This window comes from Aotus nancymaae, unplaced genomic scaffold (assembly GCF_030222135.1).
Source record: "Aotus nancymaae isolate 86718 unplaced genomic scaffold, 86718_ANA_hifiasm-v0.15.2.pri h1tg000059l, whole genome shotgun sequence".
Taxonomy (NCBI): Eukaryota; Metazoa; Chordata; class Mammalia; order Primates; family Aotidae; genus Aotus; species Aotus nancymaae.
Genome location: NW_026988473.1, coordinates 46,646,904 through 46,671,854, shown reverse-complemented (window position 1 = coordinate 46,671,854; position 24,951 = coordinate 46,646,904). Strand labels below are relative to the sequence as shown.

At 45.2% G+C, this 24,951-nt stretch overlaps 1 protein-coding gene across 2 annotated transcripts in view; it reads left to right on the top strand.

Moving 5' to 3' along the window:
* The window catches only part of BMAL1 (basic helix-loop-helix ARNT like 1), a 110,263-nt gene that overhangs the window by 6,440 nt on the left and 78,872 nt on the right, over positions 1 to 24,951 (top strand). For both annotated transcript variants that reach the window (XM_064365157.1, XM_064365155.1), the window contains exon 2: positions 23,916 to 23,988. The gene's annotated coding sequence lies outside the window, so the exon portion shown is untranslated. The remainder of the gene's footprint in view (positions 1 to 23,915; positions 23,989 to 24,951) is intronic.

Here is a 24,951-nt window from a genome sequence, read left to right as displayed (position 1 = left end):
ATATACTGCACAGTGAAATTAGATACCACTTTTTTTTCAAAGAATAAAAAGATAATAAACACAGGCTGTCCTAAATATAATTAACCTCGGATTTGGCAGGCACCGAAGGACATGCCCTGCCCTCAGAGCTCTCGTCCTGAGCTGTGTCTTTCTTGAGTGCACTCTGAGCAGGATGGATGGGAAGTTGGCCTGAATCTGCCATGGTGTGCTACTGTGAGGTGCTCTGGAAATTGTCTTTTTTTGGTGGGGGATGCCTTCACATCTTGCTCACTCACATCTTTCTCATGCCTAAGCAGAGGGAAGAAGCTCCTTTTGCCCCCTCATTCTTAGACCACCCTGGTCATCTTCTGACCAGTTTTCTGCTCTGCTCGACTTCTTTCAGTCTTCCCATATGACAGGCCAGCTTTGCCTGCTAAGAACAGCCCTGTTGCCAGTGGCGTGCAGGTGGCACCCCTGTGTCCAGTCTTCCAGGCTCTCCAGGGTCTGGTCCTGTTCCTCCTCCCCAGCCCTGCTTCCCCACTCAACCTCCATTCCCAGCCACAGCCCTGTGCCTGAGGTTCAGTTCTGTGTCCTGCTCCTCTGCCTTCCCTAGGCCACCTCATTCATACTCTCCCTCTGACTGGATGGAGATCTCACTTCTCTGCCTGCCTTGGATCTCACTTCTCTTTGAAGCACCTCTGATGACATTTGCTCTGTTTGTGTGTTCTCCTTTTTACTCTTGATTGTCAACCATTTGTTTGTTCAGAAGCAGGGGTATGTCATAATGAGCAAACTGCCATATCAAACCAATCAGGATGGCTAGTTCTCTCATTTTTGAATTGTTTCATGGTTAATTATCTCATGCTCACTTTCCACTCTCCAGTTTCACTCATTTACTCCATCGGTGAAGTTTATTGGATGCATAGCACTGTTCTGGGCACTAAAGATACAGCAGTGAACAAAACAAGGGCCCAGTAGGACGAGGCAGATGATGAACAGTGAAACACTTTCATGCCTCGTTGTGACAAGTGCTAGGATGGCAAGCAAATAGAGTAAGGCAAATAGTGATGAGGTATGGAGGGAGGGAGGTGCATTATCTGGATCACAGGGGAGACCTCTCTGAGGAGGTGACATTGAGCTCAGCTTCAAAAAGATCTGGGGGAAAGTATCTCAGGAAGAGAGAACAGCTGTGTAAAGGCCCTGGGGTTGAAAGGTGATTGATGTGTTTGGGGAAAGTAAAGGCTAAGGTGACTGGATTGTGAACTGCTTGTGTAAAGATGTTTTCTGACTGTTTTATACTCCCTTTAATCCTGAGCCCAGTGTTAGAAAGGCCTTGTAAATACTTGCATACAGAATTAGAGCATTTATCCTTAACTGTATATTATAAAATAGCAATTTACCATACCCTGCTCAGAAGGCTTTTAATTTGTTTATATGCAATATAATGTTTTATTAAGGGTTTGAAAGGTTTTCTTATAAATGCACCCCTAGCCTGTTTCACCACCTATTACTGTTTTAATTGTGTTTAGTGCAGAACTTTATAGACCTCAGAATTCTGCTTTATGTGCACAGCCATCTTAAAAACAGGTTTTGTTTCAAAAGTTAATCTGTAAGGCACTTGATGAAAACTTGGAATACATTTTTCTATAGGAAAAAATCAACTAAATAGTGGTTTCGTTCCTAGGCAAGCCCACAAAAGCTGTTTAGTGGTGACCGTAGCTGAAAACATACTGATTAGTATCAGCGGTCATCAAGCCTTCTGCTGTTAGACCCTCCACTCGGTAACGTTGTACCTCATTTGCTGTTAGCATTCATAGGACCCATTTACCTCAGTCACTTCTCCTGCTACTTTTTCAGTCTGTTAAAGTTTTATGAAAGGGATTTTTTACCTTTATGCCTTTAAAATTTGGTTTCATGTGTTATAAATGAGACAGTAGTGCAGAGAGTGGGGAAAACTCTGCACTGGGCACTGGCAGCGGCCTGGGCTCCAGTCTTGGCCCAGCCACTGACTGGCTGAGTATCTTTGAGTAAGTTGTCCTCCTCTTTGAACTTTGATTTCTTAGGTTCTTCTTGGCTGTAAAATCCTGTTGTTTTCTCACCATAGCAGGGAAACATAGATATATTTCATTGTTCAAACCTGCCCTCAAATGGCTGCTTCTGATTTCTTCTTGAAGTATTGTGGCAATCAGCAATGAGGAACTCAAGCAGTTCCCATGTGTAGAGCTCTGCAGTGACATTCTCAGTATGAACCTTGATTTTGATCTGCTATCTTTCTTGATGAGTTGAGAGAAATTTTGTCCTAGAACTTTTGGTCCAGATAAGATTTCTGTGTTCTTGGCCAACTTATCTTCCATATAATTATGTAAATTGTTTTTTCTTTTTAACTCTTAGGGATAAAAATGGTGACTCTAGTTTGCCTGCTTATAAAATATACTTATAAGTGCCCTTAGGGAATGGAATGAGTTTGCAGGAGAGAGCAGAACTGAAAGAGTGTGGGATCAAAAACAACTTTAAATGTTAAATGCAAAGCTATTTTCAGTACCCTGCTGGAAGAAGAAATTTTTTTCAAGGTTTTAGAGGATAGAAGAGGTTTTTGCTCCAAAGAAGAAAGGAACCTAAGGTTTTGCAGTGGTGAAAAGTACCTGATCCTTTAACCGACTACCATCCTCCCTTCCCACCTCTGAGCTTTGTTTTTGACATCATGAGCCACATTTGCCATTTGAGAGGTTTGATATTTAAGTGATGCTAGTGGCAGAGCTCAACTGGCAGTGTTCAAATGACTTAGGTGCAGAGTGCCATGCTGCAAACTTCCTCAGTGCATTCTAGGGTAAGGGATGCCTCACAGGGAGTGACAGAGCAGTTTTAGCACTGCCGCTATTTGGTCAGTCGTGAATGGTGTGTTTCTTTTTTTCCTTGCTTGAAGGCATAGCAAGGAGTTGGTACAAGAAGTTGTTGTTTTGTGGACTTCACTTTGGAGCTAGACCTAGCCTGCCTTCTTGGATGATGGAATACCAATGGCAGTGTCATCTCTTTTGTTCTCTGCTATATCCCCAGCAATGAAAACTGTCTGTACAGCAAAGTCTCTCAATAAATACTTGTTTATTTATTCAAAAAGTAAATTCAGCTTTGAGTAAAACTCTAATTTCCTCCACTCTCTAACAGTGTAGGCATATAAGGTGGCCTTGCAAGGTACTTTGGAGTTTAGGTTACCATTTCTTTTTGACATCTGTGCTTCTCTTATTCTTGAGGTTGGTAAGATATCAGTGTCTTTTACTGATGTTGGTTGTCTCTGCCCTGCTGATGTTCATCTTTATGTTACCTTTAATTGGCTCCAAAGTGCAGCGAATCTATAGCTGAGCCACATTAATTAAAAGAAAACTTGTTGCATATTTATTTAGGCATAGTACTACACATTTATTTATTCAGTCAACAAATATTTTTAAGCCTATATGCCAAGTATGTTGCTAGACCTAAAGGAAGAGCAAAAATTATTGTTGTGACCAAGGAGCCTGCAGTTTCATTGCCTTGTGGAAAATATTTAAAGCTATGAATAATGCCAGTGAAGTGGTCTTACTTTAAGTACTACAGAAAGTCAGAGGCTTGAGATCTTTGTAGAAGGGAGGAGGCTTCATAGAACTGGTCAGGTTTTCATGTTTAAGGATGGTGGGATTTTGATTCACAGACAAGGTGAGGACAGGTATTTCTAGGGAGTGGCTGGGTGGAAATGTACCATAATTAAAAGCACAGAAATAGGAATGACCAGTTTGCATTCATGAACACAGACTTGCCTAAAATGGAAGGTGGGAATTTAAGTTTGGAAGATCATAGAAGGTCCAGACCTGAAGCCATTTTAGACACCTAGTGACTTGCCTAAAGTGACAGCTGGTGAGTGGTAGATCCAGGCTTAAAATAAAGCCATGGGAGCTTTGGACCACTGGACGTGGCTGTCTCCCAGCAGTCTCTAGATGCAGGATTTAGGCTTGATTGGGGATTTTCTTTCTTTTTTTTTTCCGTTTTTTTTCCCCCCACCAGAAAGTGTAATGGACATTGAGATTGAGGGTTTTAGAGTCATGAGCTGGAAATGGGCAAGGCTCTATTTAGCCCACTCTTTGATTTTGCAGTTGAGGAAACTCAGTGAGGTTAAGTGGCAAGTCAGAGTTTACCTAGCGAGTCAGAGACTGGTAGGCGATGGAGAACTACTGGAATTATTTTATTATGATTATGATTTTAGTGACATGAAACATTTCCCCCTAAAGGATTAATCCATTGTAAGCGTTCCAGTTGGATTCGAGCAATGAAGGACTAAATGCAGCAGAGACCTGACAGGAGGCTACTAGATGAATCCAGGCAGGAGAGAGAGGAAGCCACAACTGGGAATTAATTGTCAATTATGTTAATCAGCATGGCTGTTATCAGTCACCCTTTAGATTTCTAGAGTGTGGTGAACATCTGCCTGTGTGAGTGGCTTTCAAGTGTGTGATTCTGCACTGTACTGTGACCAAGATGCCTTAGTTAATGAATTCTCCAGACAGAAAGTGCCATTATGGAAGTCGAATGTTTTAAAACAAATGCTCACATTTTCTGGCAAGAGCACCAGATTAATAGTTGGATAACATGCATTCTAGGCTGCTTAATCACCATATAGCCAAAGCAAATCACTTAATATCTCAAACTGAGTCTGACTCCTTGTCTGTGGAATAGGTATAATGATTCTTGTTGAGCCCTTTTCAGTGTGTGTGTGATGCTTGATTGAACTAAGGAAAGAGTAGGCATTTTGAAGCTGTAAAGTTGCTTCCTGGCTGCAGGGAGCAGCAGTGCAGTTTTAATAAATAGTGAAGATGTGTTGGCCCTTACAGGAATAGCCTAGGAAAACCAAAAGAAAGTTCCCCTACCTCCAGGGCACGTTTAGGGATGTGGCGCTGTCCACCAGGTGGGTGCTGATGTGCACTACTTTGTTGGATAGGGCCATGTTTTAAAGAGGATTACATTTCACTCCCAGAAATCGGGAGCCATAAGCCTAGGTATGGATGGAAAAGTTAGGCACGGATAGCCATGTGAATCTGTTATATGCAGACACCTCTCAGGATAGTGACAGGCAGCTGTGAACCAGAAAAACAAGTGTCAGAGTCTAGCCACCTGGCCAGTCTGGCGTTCTTGAATGTTTCACCTGTCCTGGGGCATTAGGCAGTGATCCAGAGGAACTTTGATTAGCCTGGAGGATTCATGGCTGAGCCAGCATGCTGTCCAGGTAATACCTGGCTGCAAAGCCTGACTGGAGATCTGCCAAATCTAAATTTTTGCCTGCATTACAGTGCATTTATTATTATTATTATTATTATTATTAATAGCAGTGTCTAACCTTTGACTAGTTACCATGCCAACAACTGTGCTGTTTATGTGCCTTTTCTCATTCAGTCTTTATAGTATGCCTATAAGGTGAGTAATGTCAGTCTTGTTTTCTAATTAAAGAGACTGAAACTCAAAGGTGCTTCAGATGATACATACCAAGGGGAAAAGCCATGATTCAAACTCAGAACACTCTCACTCCAGTGCCTGCAAGCATAACTGCTATGTTCTTCTTTCTCTCTTTTCCTGGTACCTCAAAATGCTTCTTTTCTCTGGTTTTGAGGTTTCTGATTGTGTTTTTGGTTGATGGATGGGTTGCCACACAGGGACTCAGCTCTGCACAGCTCTTGTTCCTTCACAGCCTGTGATGGGCATCCTACTGGATACTCTGACTGGCAAATATATGCCAGTGGTGAATGCAGCAGAATGACTACTTCTTGCCAGCTAATGCATGTGGGTGAATTTTAAGGACACCAAAATAAACTTCTCTGGGTCAGTTTTTCAAAGAGTGGCTGGTAGCTTGTAGTCTACTTAGTTTTCATGAAGATGCTCATCAGTGTCACCCCATAAAGCCTTTCCAAATGCTGTGATTCTGATAACAATACCATAGAACATTCATCTGCAATTGACAAGTAATTTTTACATGTAATGTCTTGTTTAGTGATCATCACAACCCTATGAGACAAGGTGTTATAACTTCTCTTGTGGACCAGGAAATTACTTAAGAGATTAAGCAACTGTCCAGTGTTCGACAATTGGTCAGTGGCAGAGGCAGCACTTAAGTATTGCTTTTGTGACTTAATTTACTCTCTATTCAAGTTTCATCTTTTCTTTCTCTATTGAAGTTCCTAAATATTCTGATTCACTGAAGTCAGCAGGAATTGCTAAAGTGAACTTCTTTGTGGTATACGCTGTCACTGAATCAGAGTAAATAAAAGTCACATGATTGGTTGTTGTGTTGGGTTTAATTGATGTGTACCTACTTTGTATCATAGAGAATACACACATATCTTTTGTGGGATATCATTGGTCCAACAGCCTTTCTAGCTTGAAAAATCCTAAGGCTTGAATATGTGACAAAACATGGAGTTTATGTAATTTCTTGAAAAAGTTGGCCATGGAGTTCTTGGTCAGGAACACAAGCTTCAGTTATAACACTGTTTCCATGGAGACATTAGCCTTGGCTTGCATCATTTCAGCTTCCAGTGCCTTTCCTAGGAATGGAGTGAATTGCTGAAAGAAGAGCATTGGTTGTGGTTGTCACTTAGAGCTGTCTCCCTTACTGTTTCTGCAAAAGGCTGATTTTGCTTTTCTGGGTCCTCTCAGTTTTTCCTGTGACCTAAGCATAAATTGTCTTTGAGATCCTGGTAATCTCATATTTTAAAAGTTTTCCATAGACTGGGCATGGTGGCTCATGCCTGTAATCCCAGAACTTTGGGAGGCTAGGTGGGCCTAGCTCAGGAGTTTGAGACCAGCCTGACCAACATGGTGAAGCCCTGTCTCTACTAAAAATACAAACCTTAGCCACATATGGTGGCGTGCGCCTGTAGTCCCAGCTACTTGGGAGGCTGAAGCAGGAGAATCACTTGAACCCGGGAGACAGAGGTTGTGGTGAGCCGAGATTGCACTACTGCACTCCAGCCTTGGAACAGAGCGAGACTCCATCTCCAAAAAAAAAAAAAAAAAAAAAAACCAGAAAAAAACCAAAAGTTTTCCATGAAATAAAACTGAATGGAACACTTTTTTTTTGCCCAATCCTTTAAAATATTTAATTGGTGGCAAGGGGCTTTTCTAGAAGAATGGAGACCTGGTCTCACTCAAGCTTCTTGTATTAGTTGGGATACTAGACAAGTCCCTCTGTTAAAGAGACCCACAGACACAATGGCTGAAACCAGGTATAAGTTTTCTCTCTCATGTACCAGTCCTGAGTAGATAGTGGTCCAGGCCTAGTATCTTTAACATACGGCTTCCATTTGATGGTTGAAGGTAAAAACTTACCATCTCCCAGAGGAAAGAACCAAGGGGGTACACATCCAGTCATTTTTAAGGGGAAGGCCCAGAAGCAGCACCTTCTTTTTTTCCAGTGGCCAGAACTTGCAACTACATATAGTTGCAAAGAAGACCAGGAGATATCTTTAGTTGGGAAGCCAGGAATCTAGCAAAATCTCTGTTTTTAAGGGTGGTGAGGAGAATGAATGAGGGGAGCTAGCAGTCTGCTGTGTTGTGGTGGCGATGGAAGGGATAAGTAGAGTTTGAAGCTGGTGTCAGTAGAATTGGGAAGATACCTGAGTCAGGGGTGAGAATCTAAGCAGACACACAGAAACCAAGGCATATGCAGCCATCTAGAGGTCAGGGTAGCTCTTGGCTCCGAAACTAAGCAGTCGGGGGATCCCAGGCACTGAAGGGAATGTGGATACCCAAAAGACATTAGGTTGTCAGTAAAAGGAAATTCACCAGTGTGACTGAATCAGTAGAAAGAGCACTAGACTAGGAGATAGAAGACCTGGGTTTGAATCCAGCCCTTTTACTTCATAACCTGGGGCAAAATACTCCCATAAATATTTGCTTTATTATCTAGATAATGGCAATAACAGTGATGGCCTTTCCTGCCTCCCAGGCTTAGTGTGAGACCAGAGTTTGAGGAAGTACTGGGAAGACTGCAGCCCCATGGAGATGTGCACAGTATCTGCCCAGCCCAGGGCCTGCCATGGGTGTATTTGTTGAATGAAGTGTGAACTGTTAAAAGAGTTGGGAAAAATGCATTATTCTAAGGAGATCTTAATCCTGGACAGTCTTCGCTACCTGGCAGAAAGGTTCTGTTCTCCACTGGCCAAGGCCTTGGGCCTGCGTGTAAAACCAGGTACCCACTAAGCACATGGGCAGACACCTGCAGTTCCCTACTGGGTAGCATGTGACACATAGTGTGTCATTGCCAAGGCCATTTGCTCACTTCTCTGTGTAGGTAACCGAGTACAACAGAACTGGAAATATAGCCCATGAATGTGAACTAATCATTTCTGAATAATTTGGTCCACTCGCAGGTTAGAAGGCCACCGAAACTTCATTTCTTGCTTCAAAATAATAAGACGCAGTTATTAAATGCTTCTGTTGATTTGGAAAAAAATGTGTGGCTTATTCAAAACAATACCTATTAATTGAAGTAAGAGGATACGAAAAAGAGCTAATGTTTCTATCTTCTGGGCCTAGCAATAGTGACTTTTCTTACTTAGGTAGGAAAATGGGGGCTCAGAGAATAATCAGTGTTGTTTCTTTTTCTTTTAACTTCATGAAGGGTTTGTATTATTCGTTTTGTTATTTATTCTTTAAGGAAAGAACTTCTTTCTTGGAACTCTGTGGAGTGTTTTTAGATGGACTTTACTGGAAAAAAACAGGAATTGAAATTATATTCACAGTGTGCTCTAAACTCTTTTAAAATGTAACGCTTAGATGAAGGAAAATGCACTGAAATATTAACAGTAGTTCTCACCTCATGGAATTAGAGGTGACTTTTATTCTCATTTCCTTCTCTGTGGTTTCCTATTTTTCAACAATGAGTGTGAATTACTTTTATCATCATGAAAGACCAGTTAAAAACTAGTCCCACAAATTAACACTCTCAAGCCAAATCAAGAATTTTTATTTTTCATAACCTGGCTTGAACTATAAACTGTCACACTATCTCAGACCTAGCCAGAGTCTTTTCTGATTGAGGCATTGAGGAACTTGTTATAAAGAGGATGTTTTCCTTCTGGAAATCAAGAAACAAGCCAAGGGCTCCTAATGTGTTAGGAAAGATGTCCTGAGTAACTCTCCTCCTGGAATCTGACTAGCCTTTATTACAGTTACTTAAGGAAATGAATTTTGTGGGTTCCCTGTTCATTGTGTCACCTTTTTTTTTTTTTTTTCTTTATCCTGTACTCATATGTACCTTAGGGTCCCCAGACTCCCTTACCCTGGGATTGCATGACCCGGTCCTTGGCTCTCTCAGGCCCCTGCCATTTCCAGCATTCTCTGTTCTTGTTCACAACTGTGTTGATTTGGCTGTGGCTTCTTCCACCAGTGTTCTTGTAGATTGAATAGAGCACATTGCTGTTCTTGTCCCTGTGCAGCTTCCCCTTCCTTTTTGTCATTGCTCAAGTGAGTGACCTGAGCAGTGCTCCTGGGATTGGGCGAAGAGAAACAGTCAAGACTGCAGGGAAGGGCTAGGGGTGCTGAGCTGGCTGAGCTTCCTTGGGGGAAGGCACTGGGCCATCTCCATCCAGCAGCAGTTGGCCCACAGCTGGCAGGGCAGGCTCAGGTGTGGCTCTTGAAGATGGCTGCTTGGTGTTTGAAGACAGTTCCCAGGGCATGCCTTTATCTGTTGAGCTCCTTCAATGTGGCAGGCAGCCTGTGTTCTAGATGCTGGCTGATGACCAAGGCTGACTGGCCTTGGCTGTCATGGGACTTTCATTTTAGTAGGGGAGAGAGAGGATTAACAGGAAAATCAATAAAGAAGATAATTACACGTTGTAAGAACAGCCCCAGAGGAGGTTACAGGTGCCTATTTGACGAGGAGTGGGAGGGCCAGAGTTGGGATAGGAGCCTACATCCCTGATTGCAAAGTCTGGTTCCTTTTACGTCCTCTGGGCTTTCTGGTGGGAAGGGAGGAGGTGGAGGAGACCCCCAGGGAGGGCTAAGTTTCTCTCCTTCAGCCAATCTGGGCCAGCCTGGGGCCTTCAGATGGAGAACAAAAGCTGAGGGTATGAGCTAGGGACTGGCTCTCTTGGTCACTCTAGTTGCCCATCTATGGACTGCCCCAGGTAAATAGACATCTTTTTTAAAGAACAAGGAGCCAATGTGCATACAGGAGTCCAGATTTATGCATGCTGCAGCTTTGTCTGAAGGCAAGCTTATATTTTCTCTCCTATTATTTTCAACTTTTAATGATGTACCAACATCTCAGTGCCCCTCCAGCGAGGATATTGAGCTGGGGTTTTCAGGGAACTATTTTTAATTAACTCCTCCTTGCTTCCCTATCACCCAGCCACCCCCAGTCCCTTTCCTGGTGGCTCAGAGTCTGGCCTTGGCATGCAGTAAGAATATTTTTGTCTTGCTGTTTGCCTTTCTGAAACTCTTGATTACCAGCACTCACAGGACCTTTCTGCATCACTGTCTGCTTGGCTTTGGACTACCTGGATGAACTTGGTGTCAGGCAAACTTAATGCGGTTTCCCTGAGCATCCTTGTTGAGTCTTCCTTTGTACTTCTTTGTCAGGTCTAGAGGCTTGGCCGTTTGTCCTGTTCTTTTGTCTTCTCCTTCTGGGAACCCTCAGGACCCTCACTCCATGGACACTCAGCACCCTTCCTCCTGCGAACATTAGTGATGGGGCCTTCCCAGCCCTTTCTCCCGTCCCCGTCTTCCTTTTCAAAGAACAAAGCCTTTGAAGCTTGTCTCTTACCTGTCTGATGCAGTATGGAAATCTGCAAGTTGTTTGCCTTCTGAAGGTGTCTGGGGAATCACTTGGCTTTCAGAACTTTCCTCACTCCTCTCCCATCCACAGACTGATTTTAACCAGAGAGTCAGTCATTCATGCAGTGGTTCCAGGCCTACTAGGAAGACTCTTTGTTATTTGTTTTCTTGGGAAAGGGGAGCTTATTAGTATCTCATTCTGTTGGTTGCTGTTACCCTCCTTTAAAAATGTACCTACATATATGCATGTGTGTACCTACATGTTTATATATTTCCCTTGTGAATGTGGCCCTCAGAGGGCCTAGATTTAAATCCTGGGAGTGGTAATGACCCTTTGGGAAGTGTATACTTTTTGTTCCAAATATTCTCTGGCTCAAATTTGTGAAGTTTTGTTTCAGACTTAGTTTCATAGTTTTTCCCAGCTTCCAAGATAAGTTTGGGGCTCACTGTATAATTGGCATGTAGAGGAGAATATGGCCATCAGCTCTGCCCCTTAAATTCACAGTCAGACTCAGTGGGGAGCCATTCCTGTCCCACCTTGTGCTTATGGCTCTGTCAGCCTCAGGCAGCACCTACACTGTCCTCCTGCCTGTGACAGTGTTGTCAGGAGCTCTTCTGACTCGGGTGCTGCTTGGCCTCAGCGTGCCAGGGCTCCCACGTGGAGTGTGCCTGCTGCAGTCTTTACAGCCCAGGCGTCTCTGCAGCCCTCCTCTTACATAGGCATAGCATGGTAAAGTACATCCAGTTTGCTCTGTAGTAAGCAATTTTGTTAAAAAAATGCACAAGTGGTCCCTTAATTTGCTTGAATGGCTCCCTTCTCTGGCTTTGGTCTGAATGAGCTATACCTGGCTGGAGCCCCCCTGCTCCCCTCAGCATGTAGTCACCTCCCTGTGCTAAGGAGGAAAGGAAGAAGTCATTCTTACCTTGGTTTTGAGACAGAAGCCTGGAGAAGCCTGTAGGAATGAGGGGTTGCCCATTTGTCCAGCATCAGTTGAGGGTCTACTGTGTGCCTAGAATCATAGGAAGCCTCTGGAGTGCTGTGAGCAAGAAAATAATACTTGATTTATGTTTTTAAAGGCTCTTCTGGCTGCCTGTGGGCTGGTGGTGACGAGGACAAGAGTGCAGCAGGGTGATGGGTTAGGAGGCAGTCACTCCGGTCCAGGGAGCAGTGCCAGCTTGGGGCTGCTGGTGGGTGTTGGCATGAGGGTGGGCAGGCTGCAGACAGGCCTTTGCCTGCTGCCCTTGCCATGTGTCCCCATGTGTCCCCAGGGGAGGTTCTGGCCATCCCAAACCATGTGCCTGCCCTTTCCCAAGTGTGCTGGACCCTGCCAAGCTCCTGCTCCATGGCCTAGGTTGTTCATTCCATCTGGAGTGCTTTCTTCCTCTTGCTTCCCATCCCGGCTGAGTGACCTTGGGCAAGTAACAAGATCTCTCTTGAGCCCAATCTCTTATTCTGTGAAAGAGTGCCCATGGAACCTACTGCACAGGACTGTGAGGATAAGGCTAGTTGAGTGTGGTGATTGCAGTAGCCTCCAAAGCTGTCTCCTGCTTCCAGTTTCATCGTGCTACTGTGCATTCTTTGCACAGTGATCCTGTGACTGGGGGTCAGATCAAGGCAGGCCTCTGCTCAGAACCCTGTCCACAGTAGCTTTCTGTCCCAGTCAGGGGAAAAGCCAAATCTTAGCATGGCCCTCAAACCTTCCTGATACTTCTGACCTCATCTCCCACCCCAGGGCCATGGTGTATGGTTGATCGTGCTGGGTTCTGCACAGCTCATTGTGGGGCATATAAGTGGCACCCCCTTCCCTCCCCAACTTATGCATTGCACAACTTGTACAGCTGTACATGCTGCTCCTACCTGCCCGTCTCTAGCTCCGCTCCAGCTACAGTGGAATCCGTGCTGTTCTTCAGACATACCAGGCTTGCTTCCTGTTTAAGCTCTTCCCACTGCCTGCTCCCCCGGCCTGGAACATTCTTCCCCCAGAGGTGTGTATGGCTAGTTAGCTTACCTTTTTCAGGTCTTTTTTCAAATGTCACCCTAATTAAATTCTCTTTCTGCTTTATTTTTTCTTCTAGCACTTATCACCATCTGACATATTATACACTTTCCTTATTTATTTGTTTTACTGTTTTTTTCTCAACAGAACATAGGCTTGATGCAGGCGGGCACCAGTGTTATTTTTGTTCACTGCTGTATCCCCAGTGCCTAGATTGGTGCCTGGCAGTAGGGGCTCAGTGATGCATGAGTGAATGAGTTGTTTGGATTCACACAGTTAAAGTGCTGGGTACAGTGCTCAGCACACAGGAAGCACCAATACATGATTTGCCAGTATTTTTGTTGTCTTTGTTAATTGTTCAGGCCCTGGCTCAAATGTGGCGTTCTCTGAGCCTTTCTGCGGTTCCTTCTCAGGCTGAATTAAATCATCACCACCTCTGCTCTGCATTCCCCTTCACTTTGCCTTCTCTCTCTCTGCTCGGCATTTATCACACTGCAGTAGTGGGGCTTATCTCACACTTTTTCCTGTTCGAGTCTGAATTCCTGTGGGGCAAAGACTGGCTTGTTCAGATTTGTATCTCAGGCAGTCTGTGCCCCTAGCTGGCATGTGGTTGGAGCTTAGGAAGTGCTTGCTACTGGCAGCTGTGGCAAGTGGAAAGAGCGCTTTAATTCATCAGGACCCTTACGAGGGGGCCTGGCAGCAGCATCACTGCCGGCTGACGTTTGTGCCCTCTCCCAAGAGGTGTTAAGGGAGAGCTTAACAACCACTTCAATGAGAGTCTCCAGTGGTATATTTAGATCAAATTTTGGAGAGAGGAGTCCCTTGGATGACAGCATCTGGGTGACCTGATGGTTTCACGTGTAAGAGTCTGGCTTTTTGGCTACTCAGGCTTTGAGAGGTTGGGGTCATTCAAGGGAGGCAGTGTAAGACCCATGTGTTTGGAGGTGGCTGGGGAGAAGGGGTGCAGGAGAAAAGGCTTGAGCTGGCCTGTGAGGGATCTGGGTTGAAGGGAGTATGGCTTCTGGGGGTGGCAGAAGGAACAGGAAAGCTGCCCCTGCCATACCTGGGAAGGGGTGAGTGCCTTGGGAGGCATGGTAGGTGGTTTGGGGCCATGTGCAGGAGGGCTGTAATGTCAGGGCAATGACTTTGGCCTCTTGTATTTGGCAGGAGGGCTCCACACTAGGGATTGTGGTGGGGTTAGGGACAGGGCACTGGGATAGAAGCTCTGGAGTCATTTTCTCTTCCAGAGATGAAGTTGTCTTTCAGACCTGCAGATGGCATGCAGAGCCTATGCTCTCAGGTACCTTCAGAAGCGGCACAGTTTCAACTGAATCAACAGAGGGCAAGGGACTGAGGAGTCCCAGGCCTTGGCTGAGGTACCCAGTTTCTTGGTTCACTTTCTATACCTGCTAGGTTAGCAGCAAGTGAGCAAATCCCTCCTGCCTTAGCCTCAGAGACTTAGGAAGGGCTGGGCCTTCAGGTGAGAGCCTGGTAGCCACACTGGAGAGGACCAAGCTTGACATTGATTGTCCGAGGGGGCTGAAAGTTGTTTGCTCATCCAGAGATGGATTCGTTCTGTAAACACAGGGAGAGTTCCCTTCTCATTCCTCTTGGCTGCTTGGGGATGGAATTCCTGAACTGACCTTGGCCTTCCCCCGATCTTGGCCTTTACCTTGCACTGCGGCCTCTTTACTCTTAACATTACACCCCAGCCCTTTTCCATGGGCCCCTGGTCTTCCCTATGGCCATCTAAGATGGCTGCATAATATTCTATCAAGAGAATGTTTTCAGTAAGCCACGAGCTTGTTATGGAGCATTTAAATTGCTTCTAATTTTTGCTCTTTCAGCTAATGCTACATTAAGTCATCTCTGTGTATTATGGAATCATTTCATTAGTTGCCATTTGTCTAGCTAATGGCAATGGCCCAAGATTTAATAGAGAATCAGAATTTCTTATTTCAAGAAGAATGTCATGAGGATATATAAAAAATTTACTTCAAATGCTAGAAATCATCTTTGTTGGGGTTTTCATGAATGAAGAAGCAGGGAAACAGTAACATGAAATTAGTTGTAAGTTAAAGGCTGTGTGTATACAAGTAACTCGTGACTTGTTTGTTCCTGAGCGTGGAGGGGAGCCAATAAATCCTTGGAAGGAGCAATCTACCTGCACAAATCAAAGAGATCTGTAGTCCTGCGTTGGATGATTTGATTAAAACATAACAAAATGAAATAAACAGTGATCTCTTCTTAAGGATATTTTTAGAAATGCCGTATAGCAATAAAAAGTAAATAAGATTTCTGAGAAAAAACGTGTCTCCTTAATTGCGAGTGAGCCTCTCCGGAAGTGCCTTTTAGTAGTGGAAGCAGGTTGTAGACTTGCTGAAAGGATTTGATTTTTTGGTCATTAGGAAATAGCTAGAATGAAATTGACAAACAGACAGCACTGACTTGGTCCCCAGTCCTGTTTTGAGCCTGAGGTCTGTGTTGGTTTTGGAGTGATGGGGAAGGCTTCCTCTCACTTGCTGATTTGTTGTTGATTTTATTGTTTCAGTCTCTGGTAGCTTATTAGGTAGAACGGGGCTGTAAGCTTTGCAAGTGTTTACACTGTGTAAGGTTGCAAGGAATAAAACTTTAGGGAGAAAGTACCCAATGTACCCTTGTTTCTGAGAAGTTTATGATCAGGGAGTGGGAAGGATAAAGCAAGGTTAAAACCAATGGTTATTCAAGGGAGATTAAGAAGGAGTCCCTGGGAGAAGTCAGCTCCATCATTTTAGAGAAGGGAGGAATTCCACCTCACTGCTGGGCAGGGTGGGGCTAAGGGGCAGGAGAATCAAGAAAGGTTTTATGGAACTAGTTGCTTTTGCCAACACCTTGAAGGACAGGCTGAAATGGAGGTTGGACATTCCTAGCAAATGTAAAAGGCCTCAGTAGAGGTGATGGAGATGGAAGGACATGAGGCAGTGTTTGGGATTTGGCTACAGAATTGGGTGCCTGTAGTAATGGTCATAGTAGCACTTTATGGAGAGTATCAGGTGCCAGGCATGGTTCTAAGAGCTTTATGTGTAGTAACTCACTTAATCCACGCAGTGAACCAAATGAGTTACTATTATTTTATCTCCATTTTACAGATGAGGAAGCTGAGATATATAGCAATGAATTAATTGCCCAAGATCACACTGCTGTGGAGCCAAGATCAGACCAAGTTCATCTGGCTCCAGGCTCTGTGCTTCTGACCATGAAGCTGTCCTGCCTCTGATGTGGGGAAAGAACAGTCACTAGAACCAGAAAGATTGACAGTATTTTTAGTCTTGGATCATCAATCTTTAGGAATGCAGAGGTGGAAAAGAGACCAGAGATGGCGATGAGGGAGAATGGGGAGGTGGGAATGGGAGGAGGGTTTGGTGAGAGCCATGAGTGGCCACAGGAAGACAGAGCTTTAAGGAGGAGTTTGTCAGTGAGGCCCAGGGCTGCAGAGAATCCCAGGAGAGACCTGAGGAATAGGTCTGGGCCAAGGATAAAGCTGTGAGGGCCTGGGGAGAGGAGCAGCAGGTGACCCAGATTGGAGCTGCTGTGGGGTCCTGTCCTGGCTGCAGGGTGCTGTGTTCCTGGGGGATCATAGCTGTTGATGAGTATCACTATCCCTGTCCCCTTATCTGTAGAAAGAGGTGAGTGTGACAGAGGGGGCAGGTGAGAGCTGGCACTGCTAATTTGGCAAACCCGGTGGCTTTTCCACAGCCTAATGATTTTTGAAAGCTGTTTGCTATGCTGAGGCACAAGTGTGACTTCCCCCATCTAAATGCTATGCAATCGCTATTTTCCCTGGAAAATTGGACCCATGTGGGCTCTGTGTGTGGTTTATTTGAGTTCCATTTTTATAGCCTTATTACCTTGTCCCCATGATGCAAGAGGCCTCTCTCTTTTCTTGAGCTTTGCTGTGAAAATTGTTTCTTAAAAGGCACAAAGTGATCTCTCGTCATCTGGGTGGTGCTCGCTCCACAAGCAGCACTTTTCTGCAGACTCCGCATACACTTGTCATCACCCCTGCCCCCACTTGGCAGGTTCCTCTGATTGTTGGCAATTTACTGAGAACTTTTAGGCAGCTCTTGAATCTCACTGCCTAGGTGTTTGCCTCGATTTGTTCCGGAAGGGTTTATGCATGTAAATAACCATTCAGCCTCTTCCTCTCTGAGATGTTGCCCTGCCACTGACTGTGCTAGGGCCCAAAACCCAGTCTTGTCCTCTGGCCTCAAGCTGATTAGCAATAGCAATTGTCATTTACAGAGCCTGGGCAGTTACCAGGCACTAAGCTAAGGGATTTATGTTCGTGATCTTAATTATTCCCAATTTCTTTGAGGTAGGTACTGTTACTTCCCCCATTTTACAGATACCCATTTTACAGATAAAGAAAATGAGCCTTAAAGGGGTAGAGTAACTTACCCCAGGTCACACAGCTATTAGATGGCAGAGCTGGGCCTCAGCTGGGCCTTTTTAACCTTGGAGTCCATGTGCTCTATTCATTCATTCATTGGCAACAAATGATTGTCTGCAACAGACTGAGAACTGTTGTAGACCCAGGGTGTACAGCAAAGGCAAAAAAGGCAGAACTCCCACCTTCAGCTTATATTCTAACTTGAGGGGAGATAGAGATAATATAATAAATGAAATATATATTATGCTATGTGGTAATGCAGACTATGGAAAAAAATAAAGCAAGTAGGTCAGATGGGAAGTGGGAGGATTTTAAATAGAGTGGTCAAAGAAGACCTCATTGAAAGGACAACACATTGTTAGGTTAACAAACAAACCCGCAAATCTCAGTATAGCAACACGACAAAACTGCGCTTCTGTGCAGAAAAATTTGAAAGTGGCTGCTCCTGGTTAGCAGGCAGGCCTCCTTGCAGTCATCAAGGGACCTAGACTCCTTTTATCTTGTGTCTCTGCCTTCTTCAAGGGCCTTATCTTCCTTTCTATTCAACTTCTGGAGTGTGAGGGAGAAGATGGGAGGGTAGTTGGTGAGGAAGTCTTTATGGACTAGTCTGGAGGAAGCATACTTCCCTCCCACCCACTGGCCAGAATTTAGTCACATCTTTACTCCTGACTGCAAGGGAGGCTGGGAAAGGAAGTCTAGCCATATGCCCCCTAAAAAAGGAAGTGGGTTCTGGTGAACTCATGGCATGGTGTGGGTCACAGTGAATGAGGTGAAGAAGGGAACTATGTGTTTGGCTGAAGGAAGAGCATTTTATGCAAAAGGAACAGCAAGACAAAGGCTGCTAGTGTGGCTGGAATGGAGTGGGGAGGAGAGGAGGAGAGTGGGAGCAGGTGAGGGCACGGAATTGTGGGGGCCAGGTCATTGAGGTCACTGTAAGGATTTGGTTGCCTTGGAATGGCAAGTGGAGCTAGAACATAGCGTTGAAGGAGGAACGGCAGGATCTGAGGCCCGTCTCGCAGGGCTCACTCTGGCTGCTGTTGCTGTGTTGAGAGTGGACTGAGGGAGCAAGGGGGATGCAGGTGAGAAGTTGGCATTTGGGGGTGTTATCCAGGTGTGTGACAGGAAGGGCTGGCCCTGAGCCACGGTGGTAGAGGTGGGGAGAAGCCGTTAGATTTCAGATCTGTTCTGAAGGTGGGCCAGCAAGTTTTGCTGTAGGATTGATAGTGGAGCATGAGAGGAAGAAAGGAGCCAAGATTATTCTGAAGTTTTGGCTTTGCATATTGAGTATTAGCCTCACTTCCTACCCTCAAAAGCAAGAGGGGAAATTTTTTGGAAAAAGATATTTGAGCATTCTCTGGGCCCTGACTTGTCCTACATAACCTCTTCTACTCTGCGGTACTTTCTTCGGCACAGATGGGCAATTCTCACTCATGACTAAGCTGTCAGACGTGGGGAGGGCACCTGGAGTCCCTCCTAGCACACAGCAGAGGTGAGGTAGCACTGGGAATTGTCTCACTTCATCTGGGGTCTTTGGGCCAAACCTTGGGACTCGTTTAGAGTGACATGGGAGAGACCGAGTGTGCACTCTAGGTGGGTGAGAGGTGCCTACCGGGGGCCACTTTCAGTGCTTGCCATCTGCAGACACTGGTGACGCCCTGCTGAAGGGTAACAACCCACGTGTGTTTGAGAGTGGGAGCGGAAACTGTTTCCCACGTACTTCCTTGGCAATCATGACCTGCCAAGGCTGAAACTAGAGATGGGACTTTTTAATAGACCATGATCTCACTAGGAGCATATGGGGAAGAAAGTTCATCAGGGAGATGGCAGGGAATGAGCTGTGAAAACAAATAGTGCACACCTACTAGATGCTGGGTCCCTGCTAGGTATTTTATTTAATTGAAGAGCGAAACAAATATATCATCCCTGTTTTCATGGCACAGGACCTCAAGTGGCTAAGCCATACAATGGTTAGTTGAGAGAAATTATAGTTATTTCTTTTTTTTCTTTAAACCATTGCCTATTAAAAGCAATGGGGTCGAGGCATTCATTTTTATGGTGAAAATGCCAGCCCAGCAGAATTTTAGGTATCCCAGCATGTGTTAATGAATTGAGTAGGTTATTTTTCCATTCATTTTACGACGATTGCGAATTACAGTGATTGCGAACGCGGTTGTATTTTTAATTTTGGTATCCATGTGTTTATTGCTAGTATATAGAAATCCAATTGATTTTTGTATTTTTATCTTGTATCCTGCACATTTGCTAAACTCACTAATTAGTCATAGAATTTTTTTTTTGTTTATTCCTCAGGATTTTCTGCATAGACAATCATATCACCTGCAAATAGGGATTGTTTCATTTCATCTTTTCCAATCTGTATGTTTTTTATTTCCTTTTGTTGCCTGATTGTGGTGGCTGGGACTTCTAGTCCTATGATGAACAAGAGCAGTGAGAGTGCACATCCTTGCCTTGTTCCTAGCCTTGGGGACAAGCATCAGCCTTTCACCATTAAGTGTAAGGTCAGCTGTGGGTTTGTTGTAGATGCCACTTGCACTTTGCTGGTATGGTTGTGAGTAGGACTGTGGGTTTTCTTTGTGTGTGGTGTTTGGCTGAAATAGAGTGGTTATTATCTCCAAGTTTTCTGTCTTGCTAGAGGGAGATTTGTTGGGGCATTTTCTCTTTGTGCTCCTTGGCGTTTTTGGGTTGCTGGTCTCCTTAGTTCCAAGTCTGAGCTATATGCAGAAAAGGAAATGCAAGAAGCTCACTACTGCGTTGTTTCTTGGGTCCTGAGGTCCCTAGCTGGTCTACCTTCTTCAGTCTGCTCTTTGGAGTCTTCTTATAGTCATCTAGCGTAGAATGCCGAGGGGTTTTCATTGTTCTTAGCAGGTAGAATCAGGGAAAGTGCACCTGCTCCATCCTGTTGGGAGTGGAAGTGGTTGGGGGAAATTGGAGCATATAGGTCGGGGCTAGTTTAGATGCAAGGCCTCCGTACTGTAGGTGCAGGAGGGCCGTGGAGGCTCAGCCCTGAGAGCAGCGGGAGGGGGATGGGAAGAGGGAGAGTGGAGAGAGCCCAGGTGGCTGCTGTCTGTGTCCAAGCAGGAGGTCTTGAGGTCATGGCCGTGACAGTAGAACTGCAGCAGAAAGGAAGGACAGGAAGGTCCGTGAGGACAATGAGGAAGTGCAAGGAGAGCTGGTTGGTCTAAGGTTTCTAGCTTGAGCAGCTAGCTAGCTCTGAGATTGCAGAGACAAAGGGAGGGGTCTAAGCGTGGCAGAGGGGTGTTTTCTAGGCATTTTAGAGCAGATCTGGAAGACAGGACTAACTGTGCTTCCCTTCAGGGAAGGCTCCACAGAGGAAGTCTGGCTGCTGGGTAAAAATCCAGGGAGTGTGCATTCTGGGCAGAGGAAACAACGTGGGAAAAGGCACAGATACAGAAAACGGCATGATGGGCCTGTTGGGAGTCCAGCTAGCTGAGGCATAAGTGGGTAGTTAACTGGTTCCATGACTGGGAAGGATGCTGTAGGAGTGCGCAAAAGGAAGAGCTTCTGGAATGCGAGTTGATGCTGCCAGTGGTCCAGTTGGCTCCTTGCCTTCTGTTCTTTGTGTTTTGGCATCAGACTTCTCTACTGCAGACAGGCTGCCCTGCCTGAGGGGGCACAGCTGCCAGCAGCCCCAGTTTACAATCCCAGCAAAGGCGGAGAGCCTTTCTCTACATCTAGATATCAGTTTGTGAGAAAGGCTGTGAGTGACCCCGCTTGGTAATGTGCCTGCCTTTGGACCTGTCACTGTTGCAAAGGGCTTGGAGAGTTCTAATCTGGGCTGGATCATCTGCACCCCTGTGGGGCGACCAGAGTCTTTTAAAGGAGAAGGCAGACAAAATGCATCTGGGGAAGATAAAAAAGACTGTTTACCACAGTTTACTGTAATAGATTTTGAAGAATATATAGTATGGCAGTGCAGGAGCTCTTCATAGAGGTTTAAGGAGGGGACTTGATCAAAGTTAGGTTTTACTAAAATCATTCTGGACACTATGGGGTTGTGATTCCAAGTGAGTGACAAGAGGTGGCGAGACTGATTAGGAGGCCACTACTATAGCTCCAAGGAGCACTGATGAGGCCTGAGCTAGCTTAGAGTCCTGACTCACTTTACTTGTACTTCATATCCAGCCACAGCATCAGTGAGGTGGAGGACAGGGATAGAGTCTTAAGAGACGTCGGGCAGGCAAGACTTGGTGGCCAGCTAGAGGCAGGGAGAAGCGGGGTCTTACGGAGGATTCCCTACTGCCACCAAGGGCATAAAGAATGAGTCTCTGGAAGGCTGGCCTTATCTTTGGAAACATTATTAAGTGTTGGCATACCGTATTGCTTCTTCAGAAGTGTGAGTGTTGTTGGCTTCTTGTGGTATCCAGCTGGAAAAGGAAGCTGATTGATTGCTTTTCCCTCCCTTTAAAGAGCTTCCTTTTTGAGAAATCGGATAATAGGTGATACAGTCAGGACTGCCAGTGGAGAAATAGGTGGGAGAGAGGGGGACACTGGCTTGGAGACTCTCCTGCCCCCAGCCTTCCCTGAGGCCTGCGAGTCTGCTTTAAGCATATTCGTCCTTTTGGCATCGTCCTTGCAGGGAAGGCTTTTAAGGGATTTAAGGAAAGAAATGACACAATCTGATTCATGTTGCACCAGATTTCTTCCTCTGTTCAGAATAGACTATGGGTGGAGGTAGAGTGACTACAAGAGTAGCAGCAGTGAAACAGGGCACCAATTAGGAGGCTGTCACAGCAATCTAGGATGGTGACGGTGGAGGTGGTGAGAAATGGTCACATTCTGAATACATTTTGAAGGTAAGAACCAGTTTTAGTGAGGATTAGATATGGAGTGAGAGAGAAAGGAGATGAAAATGACTCCAGATTTTTGGTCTGGGCAGCTGGAAGAACGCTGTCTTAAACTGAGGCGGATATGACTCTGGAAGGAGCAGGTCAGGGGAAGGCCAGGGGTCTGTGTAGGATATGTTTAAGTTTGAGACACCCACTGTGTCTTACACAAAGCTCCCATCTACTTCTTAACTTGACACAAGCAGTCGGATATACTGGTCAGGAGTTCAGAGGAAGGGTCCAGGCTTGGAGAGAAATCTGGGTATCATCAGCATATGTGTGAATCCAGGAGACTAGTTGAGATTACCAAGGGAGTGACAGAGAGGAGATGAAAAGAAGGACTGAACACTCTGACATAAGAGGCGGGAGATAGAAATAAGGGAAAATAAGCAAAGAGAAGGAGCAGCCAGTGAGGCGGGCGGAAAACCAGAAGAGCTGGAGAGAACTGGTGTCAGAACTGCAAGGTGAGGACGGAGACCTGACCAATGGATCTAGCAATATGCAAGACAGGCTAAGTGCAGGCTGTTGGACCTAAGCTTAACTTTGCAAATAAGTCACAGTTCCTTCCCAGAAGGAGAATATAATTGTGCAAAAAAGGATCATTTAAGATGGATTGAAATCAATCTGAGAAAGATGTGAAGATAATACCATAGGAATCCAGCAAAAGGAAACAGTACTTGTGGCTTTTGTGGGGAGGATTGAGTCAGATTCATTCATATCTTCATTCATTTATGTACTCATTCATTTGGCAAAATCTTATTGGGTGCTAGGAGTTGTGGGGGGAGGGAAGAGAGGGTTGTTATCTAGTGGGTATGGAGTTTCATTCCTGCAGATGAAAAGAGTTCTGGAGATGGATGGTCGTGGTGGTTGAACAACAACATGAATGTACTTAATACCATAGAACTGTACACTTGAAAATGGTTAAGACTGTAAATTTTATGTGACATGTATTTATTTTCTCACAATTAAACATGGAGAGGAAAAAAAAACAACAAAGCACTTTTTGGGGCACTGTTGTGAACTTGGTCTGGGATGTGATGTTTGAAATGGACGCCATCTCAGTAGATGGAGGTAATGTGGAGGAAGACATCTGGCTGAGAGAGGGGGTTGTTTGAGGACTATCAGTCCTGTTTGTCTGGATGGTAGGGTCTGTCAGGGGAAACCATACAAGCTGAGACTGCAGAGTCAGGCCGGGCCAGTTGGTACAGGCCCAGCATCCTGGGCTGCGAAGTTGAGCCTGCCTTCTTAGATTCTGGGAGCCTCTGATGGTTTCTGCCCAGGGGAGTGTCATTCCAAAGGTGTATATTTAGATTAATTTCATGAGTCCTTCCTGTTAAACTGTTGCCTATTAAAAGCAGTGGGGTTGGGGCATTCATTTTTATGGTGAAAATTCCAGCCCAGCAGAATTTAAGATATCCCAGCATGTGTTAATGAATTGAGTAGGTTATTTTTCCATCTATTTTACAAGTATTTATTGAAGACCATCTAAGTGCCCATAGTGTTCTAGGCAGTTGGGGGTATGCGATGGGGTAAATTTATAGGTCTCTTCTCTTGAAAAGCCTACAGTCTAGAGAAACCTTGCTCTCCTTCCTAAACAAGAAGTTATGCCACGATGTGCCATGTGTTATCATAGGCATGCTACCAGAGTTCCATGGGTGCTGAGAGGAGGGGGTGCCTTGCCTGTCTGGGACACTGTGGAGGCTTACAGGGAAAAACTGTCCAATGGATTTGAAGGACAAGCAGGGATTTTCTAGGCAAAGAAGCAGAAATGGGCATCCCAGGAGGATGGTAAATCAAAACTTACTGGGTGCTATTAGTTTAAAGCTAAACTTTTATTTCATTGGCTTTTAGGTGGTGCTGGCTAGAGTGTATACGTTTGGACCCAAGCTGAACGTTTCCAATGTGGAATCCTGGGCCTTCATTGGTAAGTTTGTTTGATACCTTCTTACCAAATTATGCTATTGAGGATTGATGTTTGAAATGAAAGGCAAGGTAGTTATCATTGGCAGGTTCTCTGTGAAAGTTACCAGCCCTGGACCTGGAGAAGCCTGTAGCACAGGCTGAAGGAGTGCATAGGAAAAGGGAAATCTCACTGTAGCTTTCTGTGGTAGATGCAGAGAGGGAGGCCAGAAGAGGGGGACCAAGGGGTTCAGGGGATGGATGTAGCTGGCCTCGTGGAGAGGTGGAGCTTTGGCTGTGATTTGAAGGGTAAGCTGGATTGAAAAAAGTCCAAGGAAGAGTGAAAGAAGATTTTTGGGGCTTGAGACCGTAGAGGTGAGGTGTAAAAAAGTGGGCTTAGCAGCAGTTCCACAGGAGCAAAACCTTCATCACCAAAAGGAGTCATAGGCAGGAACTGTGGTGGTATCTGCTGGCATCTGATGATTCTAGTCCATCAGCAAACTTTTTCTGTAGAGGACCAGATGCTAAATATTTTTGGCTTCGTAGGCCATGTGGTCTCTGTCACAGCTACTCCACTCGGCTGTGGTAGCATGCAAGCAGCCATAGATAATATGCAAATGAATGGGTGTGGCGGTGTTCCAGTAAAACTTTATTTACAGAAACAGGTGGTGGGCCGGATTTGGCCTGCGGGATGTAGTTTGCCAACTTCTTTTCTAGACCCTAAATGCCCGACTAAGGCACATAGACTTTATCCTGAAGGCAGTGGGAAGCCATTGAAGTTATTTTGGGCAAAGAAGTGAAGTGGCGGAAATGATGTTTACATTTTAGGAATATTCATGGGATAGCTGGACAGGAGGCATAGGTGCCTGATGGCAGGCAGCAGCCATCCAGGCATGAGGTCTTGTGGTGACAGTAGTGAAAATGGAAGCAAAGGACCAATGGAAGAGATACTGCAAAGGGAGAACTAATGATGTTTTCAGTCTTCTCA